Source organism: Myxocyprinus asiaticus, chromosome 20 (genome assembly GCF_019703515.2).
Source record: "Myxocyprinus asiaticus isolate MX2 ecotype Aquarium Trade chromosome 20, UBuf_Myxa_2, whole genome shotgun sequence".
Lineage (NCBI taxonomy): Eukaryota > Metazoa > Chordata > Actinopteri > Cypriniformes > Catostomidae > Myxocyprinus > Myxocyprinus asiaticus.
Window position 1 is genome coordinate 16,489,321 of NC_059363.1, and position 19,849 is coordinate 16,509,169.

General features: G+C 37.4%; 1 pseudogene; it reads left to right on the top strand.

Annotated features, from left to right (window-relative positions):
* Window positions 1-11,976, top strand: part of LOC127410812 (kinesin-like protein KIF20B) — a 48,123-nt pseudogene extending 36,147 nt beyond the window's left edge.
* The last annotated feature ends 7,873 nt before the right edge of the window (window positions 11,977-19,849 follow it).

The following is a 19,849-nucleotide window of genomic DNA, read 5'->3' on the forward strand; positions in this document are numbered from 1 at the left end:
CACTTCTCCATCTGGCAATCTGATGGACGAGTCTGGGTTTGGCGGTTGCCAGGAGAACGGTACTTGTCTGACTGCATTGTGCCAACTGTGAAGTTTGGTGGAGGGGGATTATGGTGTGGGGTTGTTTTTCAGGAGCTGGGCTTGGCCCCTTAGTTCCAGTGAAAGGAACTCTGAATGCTTCAGCATACCAAGAGATTTTGGACAATTCCATGCTCCCAACTTTGTGGGAACAGTTTGGGGATGGCCCCTTCCTGTTCCAACATGACTGCGCACCAGTGCACAAAACAAGGTCCATAAAGACATGGATGAGCGAGTTTGGTGTGGAAGAACTTGACTGGCCTGCACAGAGTCCTGACCTCAACCCGATAGAGCACCTTTGGGATGAATTAGAGCGAAGACTGCAAGCCAGGCCTTCTCGTCCAACATCAGTGTCTGACCTCACAAATGCGCTTCTGGAAGAATGGTCAAAAATTCCCATAAACACACTCCTAAACCTTGTGGAAAGCCTTCCCAGAAGAGTTGAAGGTGTTATAGCTGCAAAGGGTGGGCAGACGTCATATTAAACCCTATGGATTAAGAATGGGATGTCACTTAAGTTCATATGCGTCTAAAGGCAGATGAGCGAATACTTTTGGCAATAGAGTGTATATTAAAAAGGTTCTTCTGACAATGACAATGATTTATCAAAGGTGTAAGATTACGATTATTTATTTGGTTATTTGTCCAGAACCTTTTAGGAGTTTTAAAATGTGAAAATTTCAATGTGCAAGAGATTTTTTTCTTTTTTCTATAATATATATATATTTCTGTTTTATGTGGGGGTATTTTAGTTGTACGATTCTAGGGCAGTCAAAGAAAATTTGTAAGTAAACTGATCATTTAAATACTTTTAACTGTTATAATTAATTTGTGTACATTTTTAGATTTGTAAGTTTTGGAGTAATGAAAAAATATATATATATATATTTGAATTTAGTTTACATTTTTTATTTTTATTTTTATTTTTTTCAGTTTTTAAAATCTCTTTTAGTTAACAATTTTGCAAAAGAGAAAAACAACAAAGGCTTTTGGAGATAATTCTCTGTAGAACTGAAAGTAGACATCTCCATCTTCTACCCATACTGTAATTCATCAGTCACTCACAAAATCCTCAAGGTTACGACTTATCACATTTCACTGGGAGAAGTCACTGTAATCATGAATTTTTAATGAAACTTTTTCATTTCATGGCAAGGGTCAGTCACATATGACTGCCGAGCAAGCCATCACTTTACATTTCTCACACTTTTCCAATTTCTGGTGGAATTGAATGGTGAAAGACTTGGTAGGTTCCTCAGAGTCAGGGCATTAGTCTGCTTTTAATGTGAGCTTGTAAGTCAGACAGTGGAATAGCACCTCACCTCCCAGCATGTGAAACAGCAGGTGACAGGTTTGACAGACAGAGACCCGCCCCGTCCGCCTTGTTTAGGCTCTAGGGGGGTTGCGAGCATGGCATTGACTGTCACATGCAATGGGATCTTGTCAAGAGAGAGAGATGGTGACAGGAAGGGAGTGATGAAGAGAGAAAATGCAGACAGGAGGGGAAAAGAGATTGAAAACAGATGTGTCATTGGAGAGAGACTAAGCAAGCTTTCAGACTGATGCATTCATTTATTCAACAGATTTGATTATGTTTTCATGTATTATTTCTATGTGCTGTGTGTGTGTGTGTGTGTGTGTGTGTGTGTGGGGTGGGTGGGTGTTTAAAGAGATTGAGAGGAATCAGGCAGATGCTCTGTTGTCTTATTGAAGAAGCTTTAATGCTCTGTACAGACTTGGCTCTAGATCTGACAACTAATCCTTAGGGATTCGTGCTCTTTTGAGTTTTATGCTGTCGAAAAGTTCACCGTTACTATATTCCAGCTGACCTGATACCAGTTTGTGTTTTGTTGCTGATGATTAAAGATTAAGATTAGAGAGTCAGGTCTTAAAACTCCTGGATGACAAGGAACACAGCATGGGATTGTGTTTTGTTTTTAAATATACATTTTGAATGGGTTTAGGGATTAAACTGCATTCTGGGGAATTGTTTATTTTATAAAAATTTACCATATTCGCTTGCTTAGTGCACATTCCAGGTCTTATTTGCACAATTCATCAGTGCACAGCATTTAAAAAAAAAAAAAAATTTATCTTTGTAATCATTCATTAAATTGTAATATATTGGTCCGCCTCTGAAATTCCTATTTGGTGGACATCATCATCCCCTCTTACTTTTCAACCACTTCCCCACTTCCCTCCAACCACCTCTGTTATGGGTAATTTTACAAAAGTATGTAAAAATACTTTCCCGGTCCTATTTTACTACAAAATTAAAAGAAACAAATCAGAAATGATATTTGGCAAAAAGAAAATGTAGCATATTAATAGGGCCATTAATATGTTTTACATTGTGGTATTTTCATTACGCACACTTTACCCCCAAATTCTTATTACCGCAACACAAAAAATGGATGATATGATATTCTCATTCACCCATATAGAGAACTCTTTTCACAATCCAGTCAAATTCAGTTGGATAAAATTAGGTCCCAGACCGTCCCACATTAAGAAAAAAATGTCACTCTTTGAAAATCCTTTTGCTCTCAGAAAATATCACATCATGGATGTTAAATGGATTGCAAACTACATTTCATGTTGACTTGAACTGCTTTTTCCAGCGGTCATTGTAACACATCCATCACATCTTATCTAACCAATCACGGCTAAACATGCACATTCTTTCCAGATCAACTAATGGAAATAAAACAGTTTACATAAGAGGACCTATTTCCAAAAGGTTTACTCATTCACTTTCTCGTTCATTAGGATGGGACAGAGAGTGATAGCACGAGGAATACAAGGAGTAGAGTATTGTCAATACAGTACAATACAACCTACTGTAATTTTATATATACTGTTTATACTTTTTTATTGTATAATGTGTATTCTATATTGTGTGTATTGTATACTGTATATTGTATGTTATTATTTGTATATTGTGTTATGTGTAATTATGTGTATATTAGATATGTAAATTGTGTTGTGTAAATCTGATGTTTATTGTAAATTGGTATATGTCTCATCACTGTCACGACTGTTATGTTGATCGGAACTGCACCCAAGAATTTCACACACCATTGCACTTGTGTATATGGTTGTGTGACAATAAAAGTGATTTGATTTTTAGAAACACTCCTCACCTAACACCTCATTAGGAAGAGGTGAGTAAACTTAATCTAATATTGGATGCTAATAAAATGTATTACATGTATTACAATCTAATATCTGTGATGGGCAGTAATGGATAGCTCTCATGGTGACATCAAGACACTGGTAACAGTGCCAAGCCGCAAGTCTACAACACAAGCAAAAATTAGATGTAAAGATGTAGGGATGTGAGGAAGGAGGGAAGAGACATAGTTGAGGAAATAAGTGGATCAGAGTCACATCTTCACACACACTCATCAAAGACTGTGATTGGGAAAGAATTGGGAAATTCTAAGTGATTACAGTGAATGATGAACTCCCCTTCCTTTCAGCCATCAAATTGCCAGGAGTCAAACTTAGGCCAACGAGGGAAAAAAGACAAAACGCTCCAGAAGTTTGGAGATTTTCTACAGGGCTCACCCAACTTTCTTGGGAGTAAAGGTTAGGATGAAACTAACGAGGCCTCTTTCTTTAGTTTCTTTCATTTTTTGTGACTATTCTCTTTATCATTACTTGACTTAAGGCTGGTTTATTCTTCTGCATCATAGCTTGACATGCACTTCTCCTAAAATGTAACTACGCGTCGCTTCAATGCAAACTATAACAGCTGTGATTGGTCCGCTTTGTAACCAGAGACTTTCCCGCAGGATAATAAAAAGATATCTGAGGTAGCATCACATTTTCTCCTATATTAAACTCATTGTTCTTCTAAGCATTATTATTAGGGCCCAGGCACTAAAAGTTCACCCCCATTTTCATCTACAGTCACCAAAATTGGTACATACACTGGCCTGCCAAATGTTTGGAATAATGTACAGATTTTGCTGTTTCGGAAAGCAATTGGTACTTTAATTCACCCAGGGTTCCCATGGGTCATGGAATTTCTGGAATATCATGGAATTTTAAAAAGTCTATTCCAGACATGGAAAGTCAGGGGATTTTTTTTTTTTTTTTTTTGGTCCAAGTCATGGAATATCAGGGAATTTTGTTTGTAGCATGTTTAAATTTTAGTTGCCATTTATCAAAATGTAAAATTTTTCATGCCGTATTTCTCTTTATCAGGTTATTTCACGCGTTTCCCTTATTACGTATTGTTATGGTTAGGCTATTTTTCAGCGGCATTTTATCCCCTTCCCACTCGTCAACTGACAATCACTTCAGTCAATAAATGCAGTCACCTGTACCTGCTAACTAAGGCAAACATGCCAGGAAAATGTAAATTTCAAGAGCTTTGGCTACAAAATGATCACTTCAAAGACTGGGTGTTAAAAGTAGACAGCAGAAAAGCTAAATGTAAAGTTTGTAAAACTACTATCGAGCTATCAAATATAGGAGAGGGAGCACTTCGCAGCCACGCAAAAAGTAAGAAGCATGCTACCCGCATGAAGCTGACAGGAGCATCATCTTTGGCCCAAGTGCCCATTACTGCTCTACTGCAGCCCGCGCCAAGAGAACAGCAGTCAGCTAATGAAGCCGCTCCCACCTCCAGCAGTGACAGTAGTATGAGACACAGTGGAGCACGTCTCGGCTTAACACCAGCAAAGACCCTGGAGGCTGAAATCTTTTGGTGCCTGAAGCATACTGAGTCCCACTGGTTGTACAGGTGTATGTATATATATATATATATATATATATATATATATATATATATATATATATATATATATATATATATATACAGGTGCATCTCAATAAATTAGAATGTCGTGGAAAAGTTCATTTGTTTCAGTAATTCAACTCAAATTGTGAAACTTGTGTATTAAATAAATTCATTGCACACAGACTGAAGTAGTTTAAGTCTTTGGTTCTTTTAATTGTGATGATTTTGACTCACATTTAACAAAAACCCACCAATTCACTATCTCAAAAAATTAGAATATGGTGACATGCCAATCAGCTAATCAACTCAAAACACCTGCAAAGGTTTCCTGAGCCTTCAAAATGGTCTCTCAGTTTGGTTCACTAGGCTACACAATCATGGGGAAGACTGTTGATCTGACAGTTGTCCAGAAGACAATCATTGACACCCTTCACAAGGAGGGTGAGCCACAAACATTCATTGCCAAAGAAGCTGGCTGTTCACAGAGTGCTGTATCCAAGCATGTTAACAGAAAGTTGAGTGGAAGGAAAAAGTGTGGAAGAAAAAGATGCACAACCAACCGAGAGAACCGCAGCCTTATGATTGTCAAGCAAAATCGATTCAAGAATTTGGGTGAACTTCACAAGGAATGGACTGAGGCTGGGGTCAAGGCATCAAGAGCCACCACACACAGACGTGTCAAGGAATTTGGCTACAGTTGTCGTATTCCTCTTGTTAAGCCACTCCTGAACCACAGACAATGTCAGAGGCGTCTTACCTGGGCTAAGGAGAAGAAGAACTGGACTGTTGCCCAGTGGTCCAAAGTCCTCTTTTCAGATGAGAGCAAGTTTTGTATTTCATTTGGAAACCAAGGTCCTAGAGTCTGGAGGAAGGGTGGAGAAGCTCATAGCCCAAGTTGCTTGAAGTCCAGTGTTAAGTTTCCACAGTCTGTGATGATTTGGGGTGCAATGTCATCTGCTGGTGTTGGTCCATTGTGTTTTTTGAAAACCAAAGTCACTGCACCCGTTTACCAAGAACTTTTGGAGCACTTCATGCTTCCTTCTGCTGACCAGCTTTTTAAAGATGCTGATTTCATTTTCCAGCAGGATTTGGCACCTGCCCACACTGCCAAAAGCACCAAAAGTTGGTTAAAAGACCATGGTGTTGGTGTGCTTGACTGGCCAGCAAACTCACCAGACCTGAACCCCATAGAGAATCTATGGGGTATTGTCAAGAGGAAAATGAGAAACAAGAGACCAAAAAATGCAGATGAGCTGAAGGCCACTGTCAAAGAAACCTGGGCTTCCATACCACCTCAGCAGTGCCACAAACTGATCACCTCCATGCCACGCCGAATTGAGGCAGTAATTAAAGCAAAAGGAGCCCCTACCAAGTATTGAGTACATATACAGTAAATGAACATACTTTCCAGAAGGCCAACAATTCACTAAAAATGTTTTTTTTATTGGTCTTATGATGTATTCTAATTTTTTGAGATAGTGAATTGGTGGGTTTTTGTTAAATGTGAGCCAAAATCATCACAATTAAAAGAACCAAAGACTTAAACTACTTCAGTCTGTGTGCACTGAATTTATTTAATACACGAGTTTCACAATTTGAGTTGAATTACTGAAATAAATGAACTTTTCCACGACATTCTAATTTATTGAGATGCACCTGTATATATATATATTGGTTTTGGATAGACTAGATTGAAAAATGCTTATCAATAATACTCTTATGGCTAAAAATGTTTACAGTGTTCAGTGACTAAAATGTCAATATAACTAAATGTTACTAAAATATGACTAAAATGTCAACAGTTCTCATTAACTAAAACAAAATTAAAATGCCCAGACTTTGTCAACTAAAACTTGACAAAAAAAATACAAAAAAAAATAGGATAATGTTGACTAAATATGATAAAAAATAAAAAGGACATTTGACACAGGACTAAGACTAAGACTAAATTAAAAAACAGCTGACTAAATTAACACTAGTATTCAGTTGCCAGGTCATTAGGAGTTTATTAACGCAAAGACAACGTTTACGTGTTTTTAACGTCACTTTTTTTATCAGTATGGTACCACCTCCGCCTCATTTTGAGCCAGGAAAAACCCTGTAATTAGGTTGTGAGCTAATTAAAATTAACGCTAGACAAATTCTTAGCCTCTGCAACCGGTATTTAGTCATGTATTTAAACTCATAGATTTGTATAAATTAATCGTTATTTAATGTCTGAATCAACCAAAGAGGTGTATTTAAAAAGACTGACAACAGGCCCTTGAAATTAGGCAATTTAATCTAGCCTCCGGTCCAGCAGCCTTGTTGGGGGTTTAGATTGCTGGTGGTACTCCAGTCGTGGTGTAGTTATAATACTGGGTATTAACTTTAGTCCTAGTATACAATTAGGATAATAATGGTTCAATGCTTACATTTGAATTAATTCATAGGATTGTGGTTTAGATTCATTTATTATTATGAGTATCCTATATTTGGGGCATATATGGTAAATTACAGCTTTGCACATTTTTTTCTTTTATAGGGTCTTTGTTCAAAAGAATGTTCCCAGATAGTGACATTGCCAGCAGCTTTAAATGTGGAGAGACTAAATCGTCTTATTTGACTGTTTTTGGCATAGCACCATACTGCAAGTCACTTCTGATGGACAGGATAAGGTCTCTTAGAATGGATATGTTTTGCTTTTTGAAAGCTTGAATCGGAAGACCCAAACAAGCAAATGGACATTCATTTAAGATTTGGGGACAGTGATGCTGTAGTTACACGCTACTTCACTTCTGAATTCATGAGCCACGCCACAGTAGAGGACATGGTGGAGGTCTACCACAAGTCGACAGAGGGGTTAAATTACAAAGGTCTTGTACAGCTTTCAATGGATGGACCTAATGTCAATTTTAAATTCTAAGACCTTATACAAAACTTGAACGTGATGTAAATTCTGTGTTACTAAATGTGGGTAGCTGTAGCCTGTTGTTATGGTGAACAGAGAAGACTTAAAGGAGCAGAAAAACAAAACATGAAAAGGAAAACTCTCTCTGATGATATCGATGAGCTAAAGAAAAAGAGAGCACGCTTCCAGAAAGATGCCTCAGCCATGGAGCAATCTGCTGATGACCTTGCATTAAAGGCAGAATGTGTAGGGAATCTTACATTCATTGCCCAGTCAAACATTCTAAGACAGTCTGCAAAAACTAAATGTGAAGAAATAAAAAGACTGAATGATGAACTTGATGACAAATAGAAAATCCTTTATCCTTGAGCGTTTAACCCCTGAAAGCATAAACACCATAAATTAATTTCTGTAGAAATAGTACAAAAAAATATCAAAGTGCATTTAAAGGGTAAAAGCAAACAAACCAAAAATTGTGTGCATGTGTGTTTCTGAAGGGTAGTTTGATTGTGCTATTTCTTAAAGGCAGTGTTATCAGAAATTCATGTGTTTAATGTTAATCCAAAGCATTTAATACTTAAGAGCTAAATTCATGTAAGTATTCAAGGATGTAAATTCATTAATTTTGTTACCATTTAAGAACAAATATTTTGCTCAAAATTTGTTGCATATTAAGGCCAGTGTGTTTAAAAGGGTGTATAGGCCTAGCCACATGTGATCATAATTGTGCATTATGTTTAAGCAGTGAAATTTTAGTTTTGTACTGAAAACATCTGTGAACTTGTAAATAAAGCTCGCAAACTGATGTATTTAAAATACTGTGGCTGGTTTTTGTCTGCTCGGTGCTCAGCACAACAGCGGGCTGTTTTTCCGCTCATTATAGGTCATGGAAATTCAGCTTTTTAGTCAGTGAAAGTCAGGGAATTTGACAATTGACTTAGAGTGGGAACCCTGTTCACCAAAGTGGCATTCAACTGATCACAAAGTATAGTCAGGACATTACTGATGTAAAAAACAGCACCATCACTATTTGAAAAAGTCATTTTTGATCAAATCTAGACAGGCCCCATTTCCAGCAGCCATCACTCCAACACCTTATCCTTGAGTAATCATGCTAAATTGCTAATTTGGTACTAGAGAATCACTTGTCATTATATCAAACACAGTTGAAAGCTATTTGGTTCATTAAATGAAGCTTAACATTGTCTTTTTGTTTGTTTTTGAGTTGCCACATTGTGCAATAGACTGGGTTGTCTTAAGGTCAATATTAGGTCAAAAATGGCAAAAAAGAAACCACTTTCTCTAGAAACTCGTCTGTCAATCATTGTTTTGAGGAATGAAGGATATGCAATGCTTGAAATTGCCAAAAAAACTGCAGATTTCATACAAAAATGTACACTACAGTCTTCAAAGACAAAGGACAACTGGCTCTAACAAGGATAGAAAGAGATGTTGAAGGCCAGGTGTACAACTAAACAAAAGGATAAGTATATCAGAGTCTCTAGTTTGAGAAATAGACGCCTTCATTGAATTCTACCCGCTCAACACCAGTTTCATGTACAACAGTAAAGAGAATACTCAGGGGTGCAGGCCTTATGGGAAGAACTGCAAAGAAAAAGTCACTTTTGAAACGGAAAAACTAAAATAAAAAGTTAGAGTGGGCAAAGAAACACACTGGACAACAGATAATTGGAAAAGAGTTTTATGGATCTTAACTCCATTGAGCTTTGTGGGATCAGCTAGAATGCAAGGTGCATAAGACAAGACAGCCACATCTATGGCAAGTGCTACAGGAAGGGTGGGGTGAAATGTCACCTGAGTATCTGAACAAACTGACAGCTAGAATGCCAAGGATCTGCAAAGCTGTCATTGCTGCACATGGAGGATTTTCTGATAAGAACTCTTTGAAGTAGTTTAAGTTCTTAACTCAACTTAAATTGAGTTCTGAAGATTTTTTTCAAATTGTAAAATTAATTTGTCATGTTATTAATGTCCTGACTTTGAATCAGTTGAATGCCTCTTTGGTGAATAAAAGTACCAATTTCTTTCCATAAGATTTCTGAAAATTGCAGGCAGTTTTCTGAAAAACTTTTAAATACTCCTCCTTGGGGATTCATGTGACTGGCACCAAATTTGTGCAACAACATGCCAAGATATTGTAGATGCTAAATTGGTACATATATAATTCTCATTAAGCCAGACAACTTTCATAATTAGAGTTATTAGCTCCACCCAACAGGAAGTCAGCCATTTTGGATTTTTTTTTAATTGCAGGCTCTGAACTTTTAAATACTCCTAGGGGATTCATGTGACTGTCACCAAATTCAGCTAACGTTACGCCAAGACACTGAAGATGCTAAATTTCAAACAGATTTATGATAAATTGAACAGTGTTGCCATGGCAAGGCAATAAATTAATTGCAAAAAATGTGAAACAGAAAGTGTCTCATATCTTCTGCGTGTATTGTGTGATTTAGATCAAAATTAAGCTGTATGTTTGGTAATGGGGGCTGATCACATGGATATGGCCACTGTGGGTCAAGGTCATAGCACCATCAACTAGAAGCAGGAAGTGTGGCACTTACAACAGACTTTGAAATAGTCCTCTTACATTTACCTAAATTGCTTCAAAATTGTTAACAATAATGACAAGACACAGCTGATATAAAATTGTGAAGGGATTCTTGATATCTTGAAAAGTGTTGTGGCAACGGATCAAATTACATGATGTTGTGGTGTATTCGGGTGTATGTGACAAACTCAAGACATGTTTAATAACGCTTATGACATGAATGTGTCTATGGAGGGTCACGGTCATAGGGCCTCCAGCTGGCAACAATAGATGTTCAAGGGTATTCCAAAACTTTACATATTTACACATTTATTTAATTTGCCACACACATCAAAGTTGTTAACCATAATGTCTGAGCAGAAGGTAAGACATGGTGTCTTGTTTACTCGACCAAATTCATGTGTCCATCATGCATTGTTTTTCAAAAGCCGCCAGGTGGAAATGGACCCATGGTGCTTGGGCCCGTCATTGATGCTTGCAGCTATATTTAAATCTATAACTTGTTGAATTCTAGACATGATGTATTTAATAAAATTCAAAACAAAATATCTGCTGTTTAACAATACAAAGCGCCATCTTTGATTTTTAATGGGAATGACAACGAGGCTGTGAGGGATAGACTTAGTCTCTTCAATGGGCTGTACTGCAGTTTAAGGTGTTTTTGGATTGTTCTGTGGAAAAAACTTTGATAAAATATCTGTCCAAGAACATTCAGTATACAAAGAACTCCAGAAAACATGAGTTATAGAAAATCAGATGTGATCTATCAGCATTATACATCTTTATACCGTTTGTGCCATTGAAGTCTATCCCTCACAGCCTCATTGTCATTCCCATTAAAAATTGCACCATCAAAGATGGCGCTAGCATGAATAAGGTCTATTAGAGGTGGAATTAACTGTAACTGCATAGATCTGTTTGGTGGAGCAAGTAAATAACACAGCTTTGCTTGATCTTTGGTGTAGTTTGTTCACTAAATATCTGAATTTCTGAAATCGTAATGAAAGAGATTTGTATTTGGAATTCTAAATTTCTTCTTAATCCGAACATTTTAATCTGTATTTCTATAATCTGAATTTTAACAACTAATTCCACCTCTAAACAAAAATTTGAAACAAAAAAATAGCTTTTTGAAAATATATATATTTTAAAAAGTCCGCCAAAAAAATTCTGTTTTGTTAAATATCACATCTAGGACTTTCAGCTTTGAAAGTCATTGATCCAGTTCCAAAGGCTGTCCTATTTGTTTGATGATCTCTCTCTCCCTATGTCCAGCAAAGAGGATCATGGGATTGATGAGTGGAAAGTCCCCTGATGGCGGGGGACCCTCTTTAAAACTGATTTCTAAACATCCCAAACAGTGGCACGACTTACCGGACATCTCCTCCCCAATGGACATACCTGCCCATCAGGTACTGTAATGGTAGACACTTTTCACATTGCACGCCATTGTGCAATGTTCATCAATTTCAATCTGAAATCAAGATTTCTATTGGTATCAAGAGGCTGAATGAGACTTGAAGGCCCTGAATGAGAATGTCCCACGTCTTGGTATTCTTCTAATTCTCACTATCCTGTGACAGCGGAATTTTGACCTGTCTTACAGATCATTGGCCGAAATCCAGAGGAGAAAGAGCGTGAAAACCTGATAAAAAAAAACGACTTTGTACAAGGATGGGAAAATGAAGAGTAAAGAAATTAAAATTTTTCACTCACCTCATTCTGTATGTATTGAATTTTAAATCAAATTAGTGTTTATTAATTTTTTCTTTTTTTAAATCTGTTGCACTTTTCATATAGACTACAGTATATATTGTGTATTAGTTACAAGTATATTCTATTTTATTTGTGTATCATATACGGCACATAATATAAATTACTGGAAATGGAATGCACACTAGGGCTGCTTTTAATATCAAGTTGAAATGATGGACAAGTTTCATAAGCTCATATTTGTATGCATTAACAAGTTTTGCTGGTAGAGTTTGAATGAATGTTCAGAAATCACTACTGCACATTTCTGACACAGTTTACTATTGCTGTAAATCAAAACCATGGTTATTAGTTTACATTGTGATGATGCTGCCCTGCAAATAAATGCAAAACACTGTTATTTCCCCCTAACCACTTTCTGCTTCAAAACACACAATCACACCACATTTAAAAGTGCACAAGTTTTTAGCATTTGTTTTGTGATTTGATTACTTTTTTCACTTGTCAATGTTCTTTTGTTTTTGTACGTATGAGCCTGTCGCTAGCCATTAATATGTGCCACTCAAATGTTGAAGACTTTCTATTACCACGTCAGTAAAATGGTGTGCCAGATGCTTAATGATACCCAACGGACTATTCGTTTGAATTACTGAACAAATGCTTATGCAACAGACGGGTAATTGGATTTCCCGATCACAGCAAGCAGCCTAGTGCCCTTATCTAATATGAAGGAGAAAGGGGAAGGGAGAGGAACTGGGACCAGGTCTTCTCTTTGTTGGTGCTGAATGACAGAATGTTACCGGGGTGGACTGGTTGCGAGGATGATTCATGGTTTCAAGAGTGTGTCAAAAGTGTGGGAGCATGTGGCGAAGACAAAATGAAGGAGTGAAAATCGTCTGTGTGAGGAGGAGGAAGGAGAGATGAAGAGAATTAGAAAAACACGGTTGGAGAATGAGCCACGCGCAGCCCAGCTGTGTGTGTGCAGGTCTTTGTTGCAGAATTTGTCTCTGACGTCATAACTGTGACCATTAGGTGTCTAAAGAAACGGTGACTATTATGAGTCTAAAAAAACTTCATGCACAGTGTTTTGTCATGTTTTTATATATATTTACTTTCAGGGCACTTCTGCAGGGTGCACATATGGATGTTTATATGCTTCCTAGTTACTATTGGGTAACCTAGGGTTATCATGAGGCATTGTGTGTAATGAGTTTTGATTGTATGTGTTAATTTGCACTGTGTGTGTTTGTTTTTTGTCACAAGGTGCGAGTCATTGTCCCTGTCATTTGACTGTGTCACTTTACTGACACATTGACACAAATCTAGTCTTTTTATATTTTGACACAAAAATCTAGTCTTTTTATATTTTGCATCAATTTGTTTTTGTCTCCGTTCGTTCCTCTGTGCACAGTAAATGGCAGGGAGGCTTGTAAGCATCCACCTGATCCAAGGGCATCCAGGCCTGGTAAGCAATGCAGTAATAATCATCTGCTGCACCTATAATTTAGCGCAGAAAATTACCACTTGAAATGATAAACAGGCAGAGTTGTGACTATCTTCTCCAGTCTGCAGAGGAGAGACGGAAGAATTCAGAGTCTGTGGTGATGGGTCTAATTGCTTGTCCTCATCAGGAGACGGTCTTTAAATAGGTTGGAGACAAAGAAGTGAAAGCGTTGAGAGAAATGCTCTTTGAACGCTGTGACTTTTTGCTTCTGATTGCTTTAATCCAACCAATTCATAAAGGTGGTTAGAAAATTAATGTACCGCATGTCACACACTGTATATTGCCCTATTTGTGCGAGGGTGAGAATGTAATCTGTTCTCATAGTGATGAATGGCTATGATACATTTTTACTGCTCAAGTGAGGTGTCATATCTTGCTGCATTGCTTTCAGTTTAAGGCAGAGGTTCTTAATCTGGGGGTAGTAAACCCCCCCCCCCCCCCAGGGGGTCCCACAGGGGTTGCAGGGGGGGTCGTGGGAAAACATTTTTTCTGAAGGAGTGTAAAAAATACTTGCATAATGGCACCACCTTCTGTAAACTTGATATAAACTAATTACTGCTGAATGGAAGACGTCACGTGGGTCTAGTAATTCTACATTTGTAGTCCTGTTAGCTGGACAGCAGATTAGTCATGGAGCGATTTCTAATTGGTGCTTATGTTAGAAAGCGTCCAACAGAAACAGTCAAAAGGACAGAAAGCCAAAAGCAGGAAATATGACGAAAAGTACTTGGAACATGGCTTCACTCAGACCAGCGATGGGAATCCATGACCACAGTGTGTGATTTGTGGCGATGTGTTAAACCGTCCAAGATGGTAAGGCACTTAAAAACTTAACATGAATCACTGGAGTTTTTCCAATGAAAACTTCAGCAAAACTGGAAAGCCACACAAATTATGTGAGACTTTTTTCTTACCCTTCACTAAAGAGACTTGTTTTTTTGGGGGGGGTGGTCGCGAAATATTGTCATTCTTAAAAGGGGGTCACACTTGCAAAAAAGTTAAGAACAACTGGTTTAAGGGATAATTCACCCAATAATAAAAGTTCTGTCATTGTTTACTCACTCTTATGTTGTTCCAAACCCAGATGACATTCTTCTGTGGGACACAAAAGGTGAGTTTTTGAAGTATATCCTGACCACTCTACTCATACAGAGAACGAGGACTGGGGCTGTTAAGCTCCAAAAAACAAAAATAGAATGACTTTTTGCACCCCGCTGTAAATAGCATCTGCCACATAGTGCTTCTATTTTCACCCCAATAGTCTGGTGAAACCACAGGAATATGCAACAAACTAACCAATACATGTCACTGCAGTGGCGTGGGGTGTAAAGATGGTGTGTGATTGTATACTGTTGTCCTAGCGACCTCAGTTCGATTCCGCCTTTTGTCCCACTCTTTTTCCCATCCGATTTCCTGTTTCCACTCATTTCCTTTAAAAGTACTTCAAATAATAGATAAAAATTAAAATAAATGTTGATTTATTTGCAATAATTTGGTCACGGTGAATGTCGGGGAGTGCAAAGAAGGGTTTGATCTGGAGGCAGGGTCTGTCGATCGCACTCGTTCCCACAGCTCGGCATCGCTTGTGTGTAGACTGTATCACTATATTACTAATATTTTAATAACCATGTTTTTTAGCAGAAACCATAGTTTTAATGCAGTTAACCATGGTGTTACTACTGTAATATGGTGGAAATATAGTAATCATGGTTAATGTTGTGGTCACTATAATTTTACTTCAGAATACCATGGTGAAACTATGGTTACTGTAGTAAAAACAAGGTTATTTTTTCTAAGGTAAGGTTAGGGGTAGAGGTTAATGTAGTGTGTCTGTGGGACTCTAAATAAACACAATAAACACTGCACTGATGCCCATAAACTGTATGTTAGTATTTAAATATGGGTGCAGATAGTATCTGACACTATTTATAAATTATATTTCTGATTCCTTGTACATATCGTTGCACTTTTGTGGTAAAATTAACAATAGATGTGCTACAACAGCTATCTGATTCCCTTTCACACACAGTTCATAAACATTAACTTTTCGCACTGTTCCTCAGACAGTGCTTATTATGACATCGAAACACTTTTACACATGACTTGTAAGACAATATATTTTAACATTTGCATTACATAACCAGTTGCATTTACAGGCTTGTTCAAGCGTAATCAACTGATGGAGCATTGCACTTCATTGCAAAGGCCCAGAGTACGAGTCCAGAAAAGCACGCAAGTCGGCAAATGAGCTGAAAGAGTCAAAAAAGCACCACAAAATTACATGGTTGCTTCAGCAATTGCATTTGTCACACTTTGCTTTTAATGACACTATTGTTTAGGGAAGGGAGGTAGGTTATGGTGATTTAAAACTTGATGCAGCATTAAACTTAAAAATCTTTCATCTATTTTTCATCTCATATTTGCTTTAATGACACTATCAGTTAGGTTTAAGGTTTGGGGTAGGGAGGTAGGTGTTGTCGATTTAAAACTCGATAAAACATTAAGATTCAAATCTCATCTGTTTGCGAGAGCGATTAACTTGCTTTAAGCACCACACAGTGGACATTTCACCTCTGAACTGCTGCAATTCTTGCTGCCCTATGTTCAACCACAAAATATGATTTTGCAAAAATATGTTCACAGTCACTTAAAGGGATAGTTCACCCAAAAATGAAAATCCTCTCATGATTTACTCACCCTCATGCCATCCCAGATGTGTATGACTTACTTTCCTCTGCAAAACACAAGCAAAGATTTAAAAAAAAATATTGGGACTGTTGGTCCTCACAATGTACGTGAATGGTGACCAAAAATTTGAATATCCAAAAGGCAGTATAAAAGTATAACGAGTTCTTAAGATGGACAAGGAGGAAGCTGGGACTGGCTTGACACGACACGTAGGCATTTATTGCACATGCACTTTTCAGTGTCACATAATAAGGCTTTTCAGCTGAAAAATTCACTGCACGTGCTGCTTTTCATCAGACATATTCAAGACAAAGTCACACACAAACACATCGCTTATGCGTCTCTCTCTCTCTCTCCCCATCTGCTGCTGTCTCCCTTCCTAAAATACTCCCACCACCCCTCACTGGAACGTTCTGCCCAGACGCCGATCGGCACCGCCCTGCTCGCCACAAAAAATAATCCATAAAACTACAGTGGTTAAATCCATATCTTCTGAAGCAATATGATATGTGTGGGTGAGAAACAGATCAATATTTAAGTCCTTTTTTAACTGTAAATCTACACCAATGTGGAAGTGAATTTCACATTCAGCCACCTACTGGTTGGGGCTGGTCAAAGGTGGAGATTGGTAGTAAAAAAAGGACTTAAATATTGATCTGTGGATTTAACCACTAGAGTCTTGTGGATTACTTTTATGCCTCCTTAATATCATTTTTGGACCTTATAATTTCTGGTCATCATTCACTTGCATTGTGAGGGCAAACAGAGTTGAGATATTCTTCTAAGAATCTTAATTTGTATTGAGCAGAAGAAAGAAAGTCATACACTTCTTATATGGCATGAGGGTGAGTAAATGATGAGAGAATTTTCATTTTTGGGTGAACTATCCCTTAAATTTTCATGAGATCAGGCTAGTGCTTGCTCTCCTTGCCATATTTATGAGAGTAGCGATGTCCAATTCATAAGTGAATCACTCTTTTGAGTCAGATCTTTTAAGTTATACAGGTTTGTAACAACATGATGTGAGTAAATGATGTTATAACTTATTTTTTGGGGTGACCTGTTCCTTTAATTGCACAAAAAAAAAAAAAAAAAAACTTAGATTACCAAGAGACAAGAGTATTCAGCTGTGGAAACAGGTGGACAAGGAGAGTGAGTTACACACTGTTGTTGTGTGCTAGTATTCCTCTATCTATTTTCTTTGCACACATTTTCTTACAGAAGCTTTTGTGAGCATTTCTTCAGCACAGGCATAGCTCGGCTGGTCGCAGCTACATTAGAAACAGCGGTGACACATTTCTGTGTCTTTTTCGCAAGCATTTAGCACCTGCTGTTAGTCACTTTTCACACCTCCAGCACGATGCTGCCCGCAGTACTCAAGTGGTTCTGGGCATTGTGTATTTACCGTCCACAATCATAATGGATTTGTCATGTAGGGTGCTGAGGTGAGTCTAATAAACCTGTAACGGATGAATGTGCAGCCCAGCATGAATCTGTATTTGAATTACTTGTTAGATTATTAAAGGGAGAGTTCACCCAAAATTGAAAATTCTTACATCCTTTACTCAACACTCATGTTGTTCCAAACCCAAAAGATGTTCTCTCTTCTGTGAACACAGAGTGAGAATTTGGACGAAATGTTAGCCTCAGTCATCATTGCATCTTTTTTCCAATCAATGAAAGTGAATGGTGACTGAGGCTTTCATTCTGCCTAGCATCTCACTTTGAGTTCTACAGACAAAAGAAAGTCATATGGGTTTGGAACAACATGAGGGTGAGTAAATGTTGGCAGAATTTCATTTTTGGGTGAAATATCACTTTAATTACTGTTATCTGATCTCTTTAGCTTTAAGTTTTTTTTTTTTTTTTTTTCCATCACTGGTAAAGACAACTAAGAAAGACAAACTCTGTCACCTTTTATTTTCTCCCTCACTTCATTTGGATGCTGTTCGATAGTTCTCCCTCCCACACCTTTTTTTTTACTTCTTGTCTTCCGTCTTCCCTGCAGTTACTTGTATGGTTCAGTGGTTAAGGTAAATGAATTTGCCACCACTTTTTTAAGAGTCTGATAAGGCCTGAGCAACATACTGGAGAACTGTCAAGAGCTTCAAAAGTCTGATCACCATCCAATAGCACTTTAAGGACATTCTGAGCAAAGAAATCTTTCTGTTTTTCTTCAGATGTGTTCAGCAGAAGAAAGAAAGTCATACACACCTGGGATATCATAAGTGTGAGTAAATGAAGAGAGATTTTTCATTTTTGGGTGAACTATCCTTTTAACAGAGCTACTATATGACCTCATAAGATTTGGATAGTGCATGAGTCATATGGACCACTTTATCATTCTTTCATTTATTTTTTATTAATTTTTTATTTTTTATTTATTTTTATTTTTTTGGAGCTTGAGAGGTCATATGGGTCATATGGGTTTGGAATAACATGAGGCTGAGTCAATGATGACAGAATGTTCATTTTTAGGTGAATGATTCTTTCCTGTGTAATGCTGTAAGGAACAAAACAACACCTATTTTACCACCTCAGCTGTAGAAGAAATGTACTTACCAAATCTGCAGTGAAATTGCTGTTGGTCTTAATTAAAATCTAACTTTGTTCTCTCTTAGAACATAAAAAAAAGATTGTACAAAAGAATAGCTTTTCAGGGTTGTACTTGGGCAGTTTGCTGAGCTCGTGCTTTTGTTCTTTGACCACAGAGACATAATTCATGCTTAAAAGGATTTTAAAGGGGATTTTACAACAATGGCAGCCAGACAACAAAAACACAAATTTCCATCTGGCCAGTTAAAACAAGGCTCTAATGGAGTGATCTAATTGAAATTGTTTGACAGTAAAATGCATTGCATTGCATTGCAGGCACTGCAGGGTGTAAGGTCTTGTAACTGAGTGTTTCTATTAGACAAATCCAGAAAAGTATTAAAATCAGCTAAATTTAATTTTTAACTTACAGTATAAGAGAATCCTTTTGAACTCCACTTGCAAAAGGGAAAACTGTGTAAAATAGAAACAGAGATAGTCACTATTAACAGATATCAAAAAAGTCATGAACTTGCCAGATTTGAGTTGTGTTATTATTAGGACAGTGATAGTATCATAGTTTTTATAGCAGGCACTTTCATGAATACAGTACAAAATAGGGCCTGAAACTTTTTTTTTTTCAACAAATGGACAGTTACTTAGACTTCAGATAATGTGGGACAGCCAAATATTATTAAAGGGTTAGTTCACTGAAAAATCTAAATTCTCTCACGATGATTTACTTACCTTTAAGCCATCCCAGATGTGTATGACTTTCCTTCTTCAGCAGAACCTAATTAAGATTCTTATAAACCCATTTCAGCTCTGTTTGTCCATACAATGCAAGTAAATGGGTGCCATCAGGCTGCTGGCAGTTTGATGGTCCAAAAGGGATAATTAGGCAGCATAAAAGTAATCCACACAACTCCAGTTGATCAATTAATGTCTTTTGAAGCAAATTGTGTGAAATTTGTGTGAAAATAAATAGATAATTTAAACTTTATTAACTTAAAACTTAAAAATCGATTCCTGCCAGCAGTCCACACATCACGTTCCTGGAAGACAGAAGAACGCTTTGTTTACAACAGAGGAACGAATGTCACGCAAGAGTTAGTTCATTTC